Here is a 14,552-nt window from a genome sequence, read left to right on the forward strand (position 1 = left end):
CCATTGATCAAAGTCATGCCATTCCTTTGCATCTCGGATAAATATGCTCTGGGAGACACTTTGTACAGAATGGACAACAATAGATGGCGATACAAGTCTAAACTTGTCTGACAGGATACTCAGGGTCTGTTTAGATGTGGCTGCCAATATTTTTTTCTTCTAAAATGTCCCTTGGATTTTTCTTTGGAGGAGGTTAATACATGTTCATATCAATCAATATCCTACATCAGCGTATCTTGTCTTAGTCGTATTGTCGGTGAATGTCGATGTCTGTGGCTATAATCTTGACCACCAGTGCAGAAATAGACAGTGGGCTTGTGTGGGAATTGAGCTGCTGGAAGTGCCTGTTTTGATTTGGCTCTCTGTCTCAATTTAGGAATCACACACTGACACAGAGGTTTACACTGTGTCTCCTGCGCCTACAAAATAGAATAAAATAAAAGGAACAGAACATTAGATTATATCAGATGATGATGATATAAGGAAAACATTATGAAGATGATGATAATTATTAGTAGTAAGTATGATTATGCAGTGCAGTAATGTAGTGTAATAATAATTATTGTTGTAGTAGTAGTATAGTCATTGCATTGCATTGTAATTTAAATATAGAGTGTGCATCTAATGCTAAATAGCAATGACAGTATGTGTCCATGCTGTATTTAAATTGACTGCCGCCACTGTGGAAGTTGAAAATGGCTAAATACACTCCAACAAGTATGCAGACCCCCAGATGAAAGCCTAATGAAGCCTCAAGTTCATTAAAGGTTTGTAATCAGAGATCCCCTCATCAGGGCAGGACCCATTCATCAGCCTGGAGTGCTAGTCATGGATGACCCCTAAATTATCACCAATAGTGGGAGATGCACTGATTGGCCACAGCAGGGGGAACACTGGCGCTTTGCATCAGCCAGCGCCGCGAAGGGGGAGACTCTGCAAAGCCCTTAAAAAGCCCCAACGTATTCATCCACGGTCCGCCGGAAAAGGCGCATCTACCGGCGCGTCCGAGCAGCGCGGTGCGGGTGTGCGGTGTGCGGTGTGCGGTGTGCGGTGTGTGCGGTGTGCGGTGTGCGGTGTGTGCGGTGTGCGGGTGTGCGCCGAGGCTCCGGGCTGCAGCACGACGGCGGCGGCGCGACGCGATCTCCCCGGGGCTGCGCTCGGCGCGGGTTGGTAGGGTCCTGTGGCAGTTTCACGTGTGTGCCTGTCAGTGTCTGAATCCTCATCCCCGGATCTCTGCCTGCACTCCTGGGTCTCCACATTAGCTCCTCTGGCCAGACTTTGCGTGTGCACAGCTCGTTTTCACTCCCCCTCTGCCCTTCTGCGAAAAAGGGGACAATCTATCAAAAAACAGGAGAGGAAAAAGCAGGGAGAGAGCGCCTGCCGGAGACTTTGTTTGCTCTGTCGATTCGTGCCTCCAGGAGCTGCAGGGTGTTTGCAAAAGAAGTTGGGACATCTTTGGGTGAAGTTTTTGCAACGGCTCAGGACCAGGGGATGCTAAATGAGATTATAGACAGGTAAGGGCCTTAAAAACACGTTGTACTGCGCTTTCCCACGCTTCACAGTTGCCATTTTTTTCCTGGGTAGAAACATTGCAAAGCCTATATTACAGAAAACTGCAAGTACAAGTGGGGGAGATACATGTTAGCATTTTCATGCACCAGCTATTTTGTATCCACATTCTTCTAATGTTGCCCACTGAAGTCGGGGTAATGCCATTTTAGGTGGACTATTAATTGCAATAAGTTTTGTTTAGATCCAAGTGCACGGGCATTATGTTGTGTACAGTATTAGTTGGCAACATTGGTTTTGCATCGTAGTATTTGCACATTTCCTGTGCAAAATAATGGAGACAGCAGTGAGATGCAGGCTGTGATGCTTCAAAACTGTCCATGTGAAGAGACGGCGGCTGCCGGGGATGCATTTCAGTCCTGATTGGGGGATAGTTTGCAGAAAACAATGTATCATTCAATTTCTGGTTTCACAGTCCATACGCACAGTCGGAGAAAAACATTCAACATTACATGTACCAAAAAAGTATTTCATTTATTACACTATCCTGGTTGCAAAGCTTTTGCATTTTGTAGCGGATTTCTAGCATAACGTTGCGTGTATCAGAAACACAACAACCATTCTTGTCCGTTGTTTAAATATATGTGTTTATTATTATTATTATTATTATTATTATTATTATTATTATTATTATTGTATTTCGTAACCCAGCAGCTTTTACGATCTTAAAGTTCACAGCAAATGCAATGCAAACGTGTATTTTCTACATCTGAGCACAGATCAGTGTCTGTGAAAGCGGTATTGATACACTGCATAAAGTTATTTAATTGAAAGGAAATTGGAGGTATCTTGGAAGATCTCGTCTTTTGACTGGGGTTGATACAGTAGTCTGCCTTAATCAAAATGTGTATTAGTGGATGAGCGCAAACGCGTGGATTTTTGTTCCCGTGGATGTGGATTTTCTGGCTGCTGTCTTTTCAGCAGATTGTCTTGCTCTCACTGGTTTGATATAAAGACACAGCACTGAGCAGTTGCATTGCTGCGCACAGGAGCTGCGCGACACGGACAGGTGTGCGCTACTGACCAGGGCGCCTGGACACACTTCAATACAAATGATCTCTCAAATAATATTACACGCTGACATGTTCATTGGTGTTATAAAATCACAAATAAATTAAAAAAATCAGGTAAAATGTCACTAAGGCTTAAACAAATTTATACTACACAACTAAATCTAGTTATTCACATATTCTGGCCTCTTGTGTATGGTTTTGCATTTGTGTAATAAATATCATTTAAAATACTTTTTGTGCTTGTAAAACTCCATGTTGTAACTTCTTGGAATAATGTGTTTACCCATGTATTAATTCCTGTTGATAATTTGACTGTAAGGTAAACATGCATCTGAAAGGATTAGAGAATGTCCTATGAATTAACATGTTATTTTATACATATAAAAACACAGAACATAGATACAGGGTGTGAGTTTTCCATTCCTGCAGTCACACATTTACATGTGTATTTGCTAACATGCATACACTGTACAGGTCTTATTCAAATATTCAAATTGAAAATAGTGATTGTTATTGATAGTACTGTATAGGCAACTAGTTTTGAGACTCCTGGGCTTTGATTACATTTGAGTACATTCGATACAGGATGCTATGTGCCTATAACTGAGCAAAAGTAAAATGTAATTGTAATGTAATTGTTCTGAAAGCTGAGAACTAAGATAAAGTTTGATGAAAGAATCTTGGAACATCTTAAAAAGACTTTTCTGTTTAATCATTATGAGTATGTGTGTGTGTGTGTGTGTGTGTGTCTATGTGTATGTGTGTGTATATATATATATATATATATATATAATTAGGAAAACATAAATAAGGTTTTCCAGTTCTGCCTGACTCTACATCCCATTGCCATTTTTGAGGAAAGACTAGTTAAGCGAATGTAAGAGACATTTTGTAGAACCATTCCAAGTTCGTTTGTCACATCTTTCAGGTTTATAAGGTGTTCTGGGAAAATGTTAATCCATTTTGTAGGAGAGTTTCAAAGAAAAAGCTTTATTTGTGCTTTTTAAGCAAAATATACTAATCCAATAATTGATTCAGGCTGCTAACATCTGGATTGAATACACACTTTACAGTATTGTTTATATTTATTTTTTTTAAAGTGTAAAATACTTTCAATATTAAACTATAAAATATATTTTATAGACTTTAATGATTTTATTGCACTAAGAAACATACTTGGTGCCCCCCAACACCACCCTGCTTCTCTCATACAATATTGTACGACAGTGTACGCAGATCTGTACTACAAAATAAAAGACGACAGACCAAGAAACAGCTGACTTTCTCCGTGAACCCTCTCGTTCTCCCCTGCTCCTCCTGAATTGCAGATTGAGCCTCCATTGATAGGCAGGAGTAGTGATTCAGAACATTAACTCTTCACTGGCTACAGGATCATTGGCACTTTCTTAAAATGCGTTTAATAAAATCCAGTTCAGTGTAGTGGAATGCTGTGACTTCCGTTCAGTGACTTTGGCCACTGTGCTTTTCAGAAACACTTGATGTTTCACATTTAATTGCATTTGCATACTAACAAATATTAATGCTGTGCCTTGTGAAGCCCCATACATTTAATTCCACAATCTACAGTAGGATTTCAAGGCAAATATTTTGCGTAAAAATCCTAATTATATTTTTGCCAGCTGATTAATTTAAATGTCTTATAAAACCTGATTTATTTGGCACGATTTTTTTTTACCAGACATTACCATTATGAAGCTCTCTTTATAATTGAGATTAATGCATCTGTGCAAAGAAACGGGTTAGAGGGTCGAATTCATTTTAAGTGCAGTTGTAATCAATTTCTGATGCAGCTTTTCACTTGAGCTCAGTCTGTGTCCAAAACTGTCTTATTATTTAGAATTAACTTATTGGTGATTGATAGCAGCACTTCTCAGTCTTGAAATGTCATTTGTTTCACAATAAGAGTAGTGATTCTTTTAAAGCCCTTGACAGGCTCAAGGGGCGAAGTGTAGTTTTAGTTGCCCTCAACCTTTCGGAAAGTCTAACGTCGTGGGTCATTCAGTTTGCAATAATGCCGGCTAAATTGGACACACTTGATTTTTAAACAATATCCAGGTGTGATCTGTGGTGTGTGATATAGATTTTCAGTGGTTCTGTGTAGCAGTGGCTTGTTTTACAATGGAGGTGTAGCAGCATACAATATGTTCATTCATTTGTTGGCTTCCTACTATACATATTCCCTAATTTGCATAAATACCTTAATATAGTGATTTAAATTCACAGCTTCCTGATAAAGTTTATTTGTAAGTATTATTACTTTAATAAATACAATTTGTTTTATTAATATAAGTGTATGTTCATGCATAAATACATAGGTATATATATATATATATATACATATATATATATATACACACACACACACTAAAAAAGAGAAAATGTTAACTGTGCATTAATGTACATTTGTACTGCTTACTTTTTTTTATGGCTAATTGTTACTTTACAGCACAATCCAGAATCAGTAATTAGCTTGCTTATTAAATATAGTCTATGAATAATGTTTTGAACCAGCACGCAAACATTCAAGTCTGTTTAAATAAACTGTAAAATAAATTAAACATGCTCATTTTAGTTTAATGCTGCCCCTTTGAGACGTGAGGAGAGAAACTGCTCCACACTCAGTATCAGACTGGTTTTAGCTAGCAGGCGAGTTGAAAACCTTGGTGTTTTGAACGAATGTTAAAAGAAAACGATAGATTTGTGGTGATTAACTTCAGTAATGATAACAAACCTGCTGAAATCTTCATGTGAAAGGTCAAAGGCAAAAAATGTACCGATGTACTGCAGCCTCCTTCCTGACCTTGGCTTTGTGTTCGACACAGATTGTTATGATAGCAGGATGGGAACCTAATGGAAGTCAGCTGTGAAAAGAGGAAAAATTGTTTTGCACGACTGGAGCCTACACTTGCTAAAACATTGAGGCAGATTTTTTGGATGGGTTCATGTTCTGATAAATTGTATTTTTTAAAGTAATAGGTATAGGTTCATTTGTTGTCCCAGAAAAAAGAAAAACATGTTTTTGCAAGGATATCCTGATTGCAGTATTCAGTGTTTATGTGATGTATTGTTTTGTTTGTTAATTTATGCAGTGTGTGTATATCTGTGTGTATGTGTATATATATATATATATATATACAGAGGATTAATTGAATAGGGATTAAATGCCCCCCAAACAATAAATATGAGGTCTTCAATGAGTATTGATGGGGTAACTGTCTCTCTAGTTATTAGAAAAGCATTACTATACAATCAATAGGTATATTATACCACTCAAAAATACTTGGTTATTAAATAAAATAAATAAAGCCGTGCTGACTGAAAATAGTGTGAAATTACTTTGTCATAATAGGATATATCCAAGTCAACACAATTACTGGATTATATTGTTACAAGAAGCAAATAAATGATCCTATTTGCTTATAATCTCCATTATACCCTTATATGTATTAGATAAAACTAGTTTAAGAAACATATATATATATATATATATATAAAAAAAAATCCGAGGAACAGCACATTACTTTTCCACATGAACTCTTATGAAAAATTCATAGTTTTCTCCTTTCTGGAGCACTAAAGGGCACCATTACGGCAACTGCTAAAAATACTTTTGAAGCCTTGCATCGAAAAGTGTTAAGATATTCTGCCTTTATACGGCTAATAGACAAATGCAGTGTGATAGATGGATGGCTGTATATTCTGCCTGTTCACCATAGGGATTGGTTTGGCGCCATTGTCTGAATCTAGCATGCCATATATGCCACCTCTAAATCTTAACACTAGAGACTGCTGTCGGCAGGGCTTGTCACTGAAGCACAGTTTAAAAATAAAAAAAAGTAATGGTACCATCTCAGATTTGTACGTGGTGTTGAGATTGGTTTTGACATGCATTCTTCAGCTGACAAAAACCCGAACCGAAAGGATTTGACTTACAAAGACACCTCCGGTTAAACGTGAAGAGAAGAAACACGGAAAGGTATGCATTATAAATAATATTGCCGAAATCATTAATCCACTTTTATGACTTCTAGTTTATATTAGAAAAAAAAAAAAAAAGCTTCTCTGCTGTATTTCTATTGGTACACAGTGTATCGGTACGGTTGGTTATTTATCTGTATCTGTGCGTGTTGTAGTGTGTCAGCTTTTAAAGGATCATGTTTTTATTGTCAGCCGACCTTACTGAAACTGAAGTATAATATTATAATAATTATAAATGTAATTGAATGCCACTCATATGCTGACATTCAATTAAACGAGAGACTTTTAAAATTAAAAAAGAATGCAATAATTCCAATATGATTTGTTTAGACGTGTGCATGTGTAGTGGGGGTGTTTTGAAGGGCCATTCATGTAAATCTAGAATTGAGTGTTACATTTATCATTTTGGTTTTTACTATTGTCTGGTTCTAGTGTACACAGCCTCAGGACAAGTTGGGATATTTCGCTAACATTTTTAAAATCTCGCCGTGTTTCTCCTGCAATACTAATCGCTCAGGTTTGATCCTGTGCTATAGATGATAACCGTCTGAATATTTTTGAAACTAAAGAAGGAGTGCTATGTTTCTTTCTCTGTGAGAGTCCACCTTGTCTCAGAAGCGAGGGAGAGATTGTGCTTTTCTTTTCAGCGTCTAGGCTGGTATTAAGCTACTGAAGTATCCAGTCTTGCACAAAGCCTTTCACCCAAAAAAAGCAGAAAAATGGGAAATTCTCTGCATTCATGGTTTCCCCTAATAAATGCAGATGCTGTGTTATGTGTAGGGTAATTGGTAGCTCAAGTAAACCAGTGAAATTAATTAACAATTAATGAAGGTGAGGAATGTTTTCTCCTTATGGTTATTTATTTTTCTCCTCCTGGCAATTAAGTTGTTTCAATGCAAACCGTTGAAATAAAAAAATATTCCCTCCCCCCGGGTCTTCATGTGTAGTTCTTTTAAGTATTGGCATTTGGCTCTGGTTAGTTGTCAGATGCATCTCCAGTGCTTCGGCAGGGGAGGATGGGTCAAGATGGGTCTGCTGTTACCATGTGACACACTCCACTTCTCCTGCTACCTTTTTAAAAGCCTGTGAAATCGGTACAATCGTATTCTGGTGCACATTGGTATTGAAGGTGTTGTTGTGCACCTCGGTAATGTATTAACGGATACCAACAGAGGGGAAAAAAATACCAACTCGTGGTAATACCCTTTCACATTGCTTTGTGTTTTTTTTGTTTTTTGTGTTTCAAATGACATCTGTGCTTCAGTTTTTATAATTGTTCTTATTTTATCTTTGTTTTGCTAAACTAAATGCATTCATGCTTTTCAAGCTTAATTATTCAAGTTGGTTTTGATAAATGTTTCGGTACCAGGCAGTTAACTGTATATAGGCACTGTGTTTTTTCTGCAAGAGCTGAACACGTCTGTAGTGTGTTTAAAATTGAGCAAAACAGCTTAACACAAAAAAACAGATGTCTTGATTTGAAAAGGAACAAAACGGTTAAACGTATTGAATTTTGCCGTGTATTGTGTTGATGGTGTGTTTTGCATTTGTAATTAACTCCCAATTTACTGTACTGTCTAAAGTCAGCAAAAGTCAGGGCTTTAGCATTTCTTGTTCTTCAGTTCTGGGTTCAGTTGCAATGCAGAACTTCTATTAAAACAGGGCAGTTATGTTTTAATAAAATGTTTGCAAAATAAGATTAAGATTTTAAATTGGTCAGACTTAACCTGCATTCACAGACATGAATAGTCCTTTGTAGATGCTTAGGGTGACTTATTCAAATTCATATTAGATATGGTGTAGGAACAAGGGGCTCGCATGTTTGTCCCTTTCAAACACACACATTCTTTAAATGCTAATGTCTGTTTATTGTACACATCTGTTTTTTGTGAATCAGAATAAATGTCTGCTGCTGTTCTATTTCCCTTTTTTGCAAGATGTATGGTTAGTAAATAATTTTTTTGGGAAGTTTTTATATATATATATATATATATATATATATATATATATATATATATATATAAGCTTAAAATCGTTTTACTGAACTAATTGTTGTCTTGTAGCAAATCTACCTTTTTCCAGCAGTTAAGTTTAAGCGGGTGCATTGTCCTGTTTTTGGAAAGAGTTCAACATTCCTAGTACTACAGCTTTGTGTCTAACAAGAGTTGCTCTCATAACTTTTTAATCCTTTAATAACACTGGAGCCAGCCTTGTCTATTAATGAGAAACACACAGGGCAAAATTAACACTGTGAATTTGGCATTGGGTAAACTGCTGAAGTTGAAGATATTACTTTAAAGATAAAGTAGAAAGATTGGGAATATTCTCAATCAAGGGTCTTTTCTTAAAATATAAATCTACGCTATTAGTTTACAGATGCTTGTTGGTAATTCATTGCCACTGCAATCCAATCAGCTCCCATCCAGCCCAGAATGGCGAAGTTTACCCTTCTTTTCCAACTTGTTTATGACCTCTAATGGGCATTAGTACACATTAGACATTTCTACTACACAGCAGGGCCTTTTTTTTCAGATGGGAGGCCAGAGGATGAAATATGGATTTGCATGCTAGATAGGGTTGGCGCCACCATTGAAGGCTTGTGGCTACTTAGTAAGGCGAGATGGTGAAGTGGATTGTGATGTCTTCTGCGGAAACACCTGTGCACAACGATAATGGATATTCGTTTCCAGTGCCATGCATCTTAGCACCCATATACGTATATATGGGAAGAATGAACAAATCAAAAAGGAAATTTCTTGATGAAGGATTACCACATTGCTGCTTTGCCTAATGGGTAGAACAAAGCCGTGCTGAGTGAGAGAAACAGTACTGAAGGGTGGAAATCCAACCGGCGGTCGTGGTAATGAAGCACAGTCCCTAACCGAGTAGAACCAATTTGTTTCCCTCGCTATGACTAGCTTTTGTTTCTGCAAATGAATGGTTATGATAGTAATGGACAGAACTCCTCTCAAATGAGCAGGGATCACATCACGACGATGAGGGGCTGCCAGGCGTTTACTGTGGCAGAAGGCAGACGTTAAATGTTGCCCTGAAGGAGAATTCTGGTTTTATTTCAGTGTTACATTTGTCCAGAAAATGGGGAAAGTTCTAATTACATGATTGAGACTCACCCAATATTTTGTTTTGTATTTTTGTATTTATTTTATTATTATTTTTATGCAGCTTGTTTAGTTTCCATTTTGAATGATTTTAGTTAGATATGGGTCATCAGGCTGTGACTGTGCTTTACAGTATTTGAGTCCAGATTTCAATGGATTTAAATTAGTTCATTCATGACCAGTTATGTTCTGTTTAATATATATTATACATACAATAATTATTGTTATAATAATACATATGAGTACAATTAAATGGGCATCTATGATATTGTATGTTTTGATGCCCTAGCTCTGTACATTTCTATAGTAAGAATTCAAATCACACATGCACACATTCTTCTGGGCACAAACAGAAAGTCAAATTATTTCATGGTGCTGTTTAATAAATCTTGTATCTCTTGATTACTTTAGCTTGACAGTTTACCTTTCTGATCAGATTATTTTTGTGTTTGCATATTTTAGTTCAAAATGCTTCTCTTGATGTGTTGTCTTTTGGCTCCTTTTAGAAATAGTACGCTTTTTGTATTTGTTTATTTCATCGGCAGCTGAATATGATCCATATGCCTTGTTACTTTGATCTCCTTCTCTCGAGACCTTAATGCTGAAGATTCAACTTTAATTTAAATTCTCTTCCTCAGTTCCTATGGTTTCCAGGAGCACCTGCTTTTATCACAGTGGGAACAATTAGAATGGCAAAGTTAGTTCTTAATGACTTTTTTTTGCAACAGGCACATATGCTCTTTTTCTATGTAAGTATAAACCTCCTTTGGCATTATTGAGGAGCTGTACTGCACTGAGCTTAAGTACACCATTAATGAGTAAGAACAAAACAATGCAAGAACGCGAGTTTCTTTTAGGAATGCAAAGCACCTTCCCTGGCGTTGTCAGTCTCGAAGAACATGAAGGCCTTTTTTTTCCCCTCTGTTACATTCCCCAGAAATCTGATGTTATCTTTATTCTCAGTACAGTGTCCTTTGAAAACACGATACTTGAAAATCAAAATAAAATCTAACCAAGTCATTTATTTCCCTTGCTTGTGCTTCACGGCGTGCTCCCGCAGATTACCCTGCTCTGTAATGAGGGAGGGAGACTTGAGAAAAGGTAAAAAAAAATCCAATCTTGTACAAGGCCAGTTGTTTTGTCTGACACACTTCAAAATAACAACTGTTTGTCTTACAGTGAAAATGGAAAATGATTTTGAGGAAGGTTAAACTGAGTTTATAATTACTCCCCCCATCTCCCCCCCAACAAGATTTTATTTTTTGAAAACGCTGTTGCTAAATATAAAGCCCTGCTGTGCTTAATGGAGGACCCTCAATCAGTGCAACCTGAACGGTTTCCAGCAACGCTTTCGAGTCCCAGGTATAAATATCTGGCCTCGACATCAGCTTGCGTGTCAGAAGCTGCTTGATCAACCTGTCAGCTACTGCTGTGTTGGAGGATGTTCCTTTTATGCTTTGTATTATGACATTGCTAGAAAAGGGCTTGGGATTGTTCATTTCAACTTGGCTTATATCAATATATCCATTTTTAATCTCGAAGCAAAACATGTTGAAAGTGAAAGACTTTACATTTAAATTGTGTATTTTCTCCTAACGACCAGGTATTGTTCTTTCAAAGGGAATGTGCTGCAGAATGGAGTCAGCTGGACAGTCTAAGAGCAGTTCCTTGTAATCTTCTGCTACATTACCTATTTTAGGTAATGAAAAAGGTTAATTGAAATTTCAGATATCAGAACATCAGTGTCCCACTTTCCTTACACTTTCCTATCTTCCAGTTTGTAACATCCCCCCCACACCCAAGATGTAAGATTCATAGACAAAATAGATCTGTAAAAGCTTTTTAAAAGACATGTTACATGTGTGCCATGTAGTAACTGGTACATGTTTTTGAACTCTTAAACATAAACTGTTTAGTGCACTGGAAAAAGGCACTAGTTTCAAAGTCAGAAAAGCAACAGACCGAAGAATAGGTAAAGGGCAGTGAGTCGGTCTCATTGTTTCTTCCATCTATACGTTCGCCAAATAAATAATTGCTTTGATTGTTGTAGTTCAGGTTAATTGCAAACATATTTTATCATAATCTGGAAATAAAAGGACATATCAATTAGCCATTGATTTAGGTTTGCATAGAAAAGTCCATATTTAGGTTTCAGTATTTAGCAAACAATTAAAATGTCGGGAAGCCCACATAGTTTGTGATATTGTTTGATTCCTGTTACTGATAAAAAAATGAAGCGTGTACAACAAAGCGTTCATGTCTAATTTTCTAACACCCAGTTGATTTATGCTTTGTGTTAATACTCGCTGGCCCACATTGTTGTTAAAACGTCAAGGTGGGGCCTTTAGGAAGGAAAGCATGTTTTGGCTAATTGATTTCAGATCCATCAGGGCTAAAAAGTAATCCGTGCTACATTCCTCACAAGCATTTTGAAAGAGTGCTTTGGGAAGAGTGCAAGTTTTTCTTTACAAGATGGAGCCGCCCAACATGCCCTATCATCAGACCCCTGTTCCAAGGAATCCTATAACAATGCACTTTTGTTCCATTGTAAGTTGGGTCATGCTATCCCATAAAAGAACAGCACCTGATAATGGATGCCTCCTCATGACAGATTTCACCAGGTGCCCTGCTGTATCAAAGACGGTTTGTCTGGTGCTCGTTTGAGATCAGCAGTGTTGCTTACTGTTTCTACGCAGACCTGTGTGTGCAATGTCATCTCATGCCAAAGTAAACGCATGGAAATTCAGCGACGGGCTTCATGCAGTTTAAATAAAGATTAAATACCTCCCCTAAAGCACAGAGTGATCGAATATTTGTGTCCTTCTGTTATCAGTGATCTGGGACTTCCTGCTTTGTATGAATACCGATTTAATTGAAAAATTGTGTTTATTAAGCAGTGGATGGAAAGGCAAAAAAATATAAAGAGCAGACTTTTTTTTTGTGTGGGAAAAACCCCACTTGGTGTATACATATATATTCTTAACACATTATGACCTAATTAAGAGGTTTAACAGCCATAGAAATCCTAATAGTTAAGGACGTCATGTTTTCACACCACATGTTATTGGAATGTCAGATAACCTCGACTAGCATGGTTGCCATTACATGTCCATGAAGTCTTGTTAATTAGCTCGTATTTTGTATGAGGCAGAGTATTCCACACCTTTACCAAGCTCTGTACCAGCCTTTTCTCACTTGGTTGACTTGGGGGATGTTGATCGCGCCTATGGCTGTCCCAGACTGCAGCACGTGATTTCTGTGTATTTATTTATTTATTTATGTTGTGCAGCTGAATCGTGGCCTTCAGTAGAAGGTGAAGAGAGCTCTGTCTGTGAGTGGGCACGCTCTCAACTCAGACGAAGCCAGGATTTTTGGGTTTGGTCAAAATCAGTTTGTTTAGGAACTACGGTGCTAGCTTTGGAGCGCCAATCAGCTTCTCGGACTGTAAGTAGGGCAGTCTAGTTCAGAGGTGGAGCTTTGGTATCAAATGAGATGCTGGTTAAAAATATTGAGTCCTTCAGGGAAATATGAGCTTTTACATGAGGGCTAAGCAACCATGTGCCATTTGAAGGGGGTGGATGAATGTAACAGTTACAGCAGCAATACACGTGGGTGGAGCATGGGTTTGTTTTGCAATTTAAATTCACAAAACTTTTTAGTGTCATTCACCTGCTGCAGTATGAGCTGTAAAATAGTTCAATTGTGTTTCTCCAGCTTTTTGAAACACTTGATTTTGAATCTTCCCTTCGGTTGCTGGAGTCCTCCTTTGAATTTTTTGGGCATGAAGAATTGTAGTCCTTTTGGTTCGCTTTGTCCGTGCCTTGCACACTGTGGAAAACACACATCCCATCTCCTCATCTCTTCTGTACGGGCCTAAAGAGGTTCAATTCCCATAACTGGACTGTCTATGACCTAAATGGCAAAAGAACAACTAGAGTAATCCATGATAACTGAATATGCAAGAATATTGTGCCTAAAATTGTTCCATATTATTCTACACACTCCAGTTTCTCCTTGGTAAATTATACACAGCTTTAATAATCATAATACACTAGAGCAAGTTGATATTTCAATCTGGAAGAATAGAAAATGCTGTATTTATTAAATAAACAATCACTGCGTAGTACGTGTTCTGTGTGAAAGAAGAGGAGTTTTATTTCAAATTAAATTAAAAGCTAAATTAAATTTACTCCACCATGGAATATAAACCACAATAAACTGAGCCTGTCACACAAAGCTGGTGGGCACGAATTCAGATTAACATTTAGTACAAAGCCCTGGTATTGGAGGGTATAACAAATCTGTAGGGCCTCGGCCACAGGCCAAATATTGACATTCTAATTAAACTACCTGGGCTTATTAATAAGCTCGCAGAAATCTGCCATTTCAGTCTCCACCTGAGCAACTCATAGACCGCAAACAGAGAGAGAAGGCTTAAATCTCATTGCCTTGCATATGTAGCTCTAGATTAAGCTGTAATTGATTTCATTTAGTTAAATGTTTTGGAAAGCAAAAATTGCTTATTAGTAAACTTCAAAGCATCACGCACTCTTACTCAACCACAATCCAGTACTAATGCAATATACTTACATGTTATTAAAGTGTATGAATTTATTTGTATTTATTTATTTTCAACATTCTCTCTAATACCGTTTACTATAGTTACAACTGTCTTACAAAAAATTGATTGTCTGGACTAATTAAAAACTTCACTCCAGCTGCCAATTGCTGATTACAAGCATTGCATTTGAGTTTTTCTGTTTTCCCACTTTAACCCTATGGAAATAAACTTAGAAAGATTTTGATTTGTGATTTTCTAATGCTGGCAAGTCAAAGGTTTGACTTAATCCAG

General features: G+C 37.4%; 1 protein-coding gene across 8 annotated transcripts in view; it reads left to right on the forward strand.

Moving 5' to 3' along the window:
* Positions 1–1,121: 1,121 nt before the first annotated feature.
* LOC136764272 (teneurin-3) overlaps positions 1,122–14,552 on the forward strand; it is a 267,776-nt gene continuing 254,345 nt past the window's right edge. For 7 of the 8 annotated variants that reach the window (XM_066718152.1, XM_066718154.1, XM_066718155.1 and 4 more), the window contains exon 1: positions 1,122–1,514. The gene's annotated coding sequence lies outside the window, so the exon portion shown is untranslated. The remainder of the gene's footprint in view (positions 1,515–14,552) is intronic. The other variant, XM_066718157.1, reaches the window with a different exon arrangement.

Source organism: Amia ocellicauda, chromosome 12 (genome assembly GCF_036373705.1).
Source record: "Amia ocellicauda isolate fAmiCal2 chromosome 12, fAmiCal2.hap1, whole genome shotgun sequence".
NCBI classification, from domain to species: domain Eukaryota; kingdom Metazoa; phylum Chordata; class Actinopteri; order Amiiformes; family Amiidae; genus Amia; species Amia ocellicauda.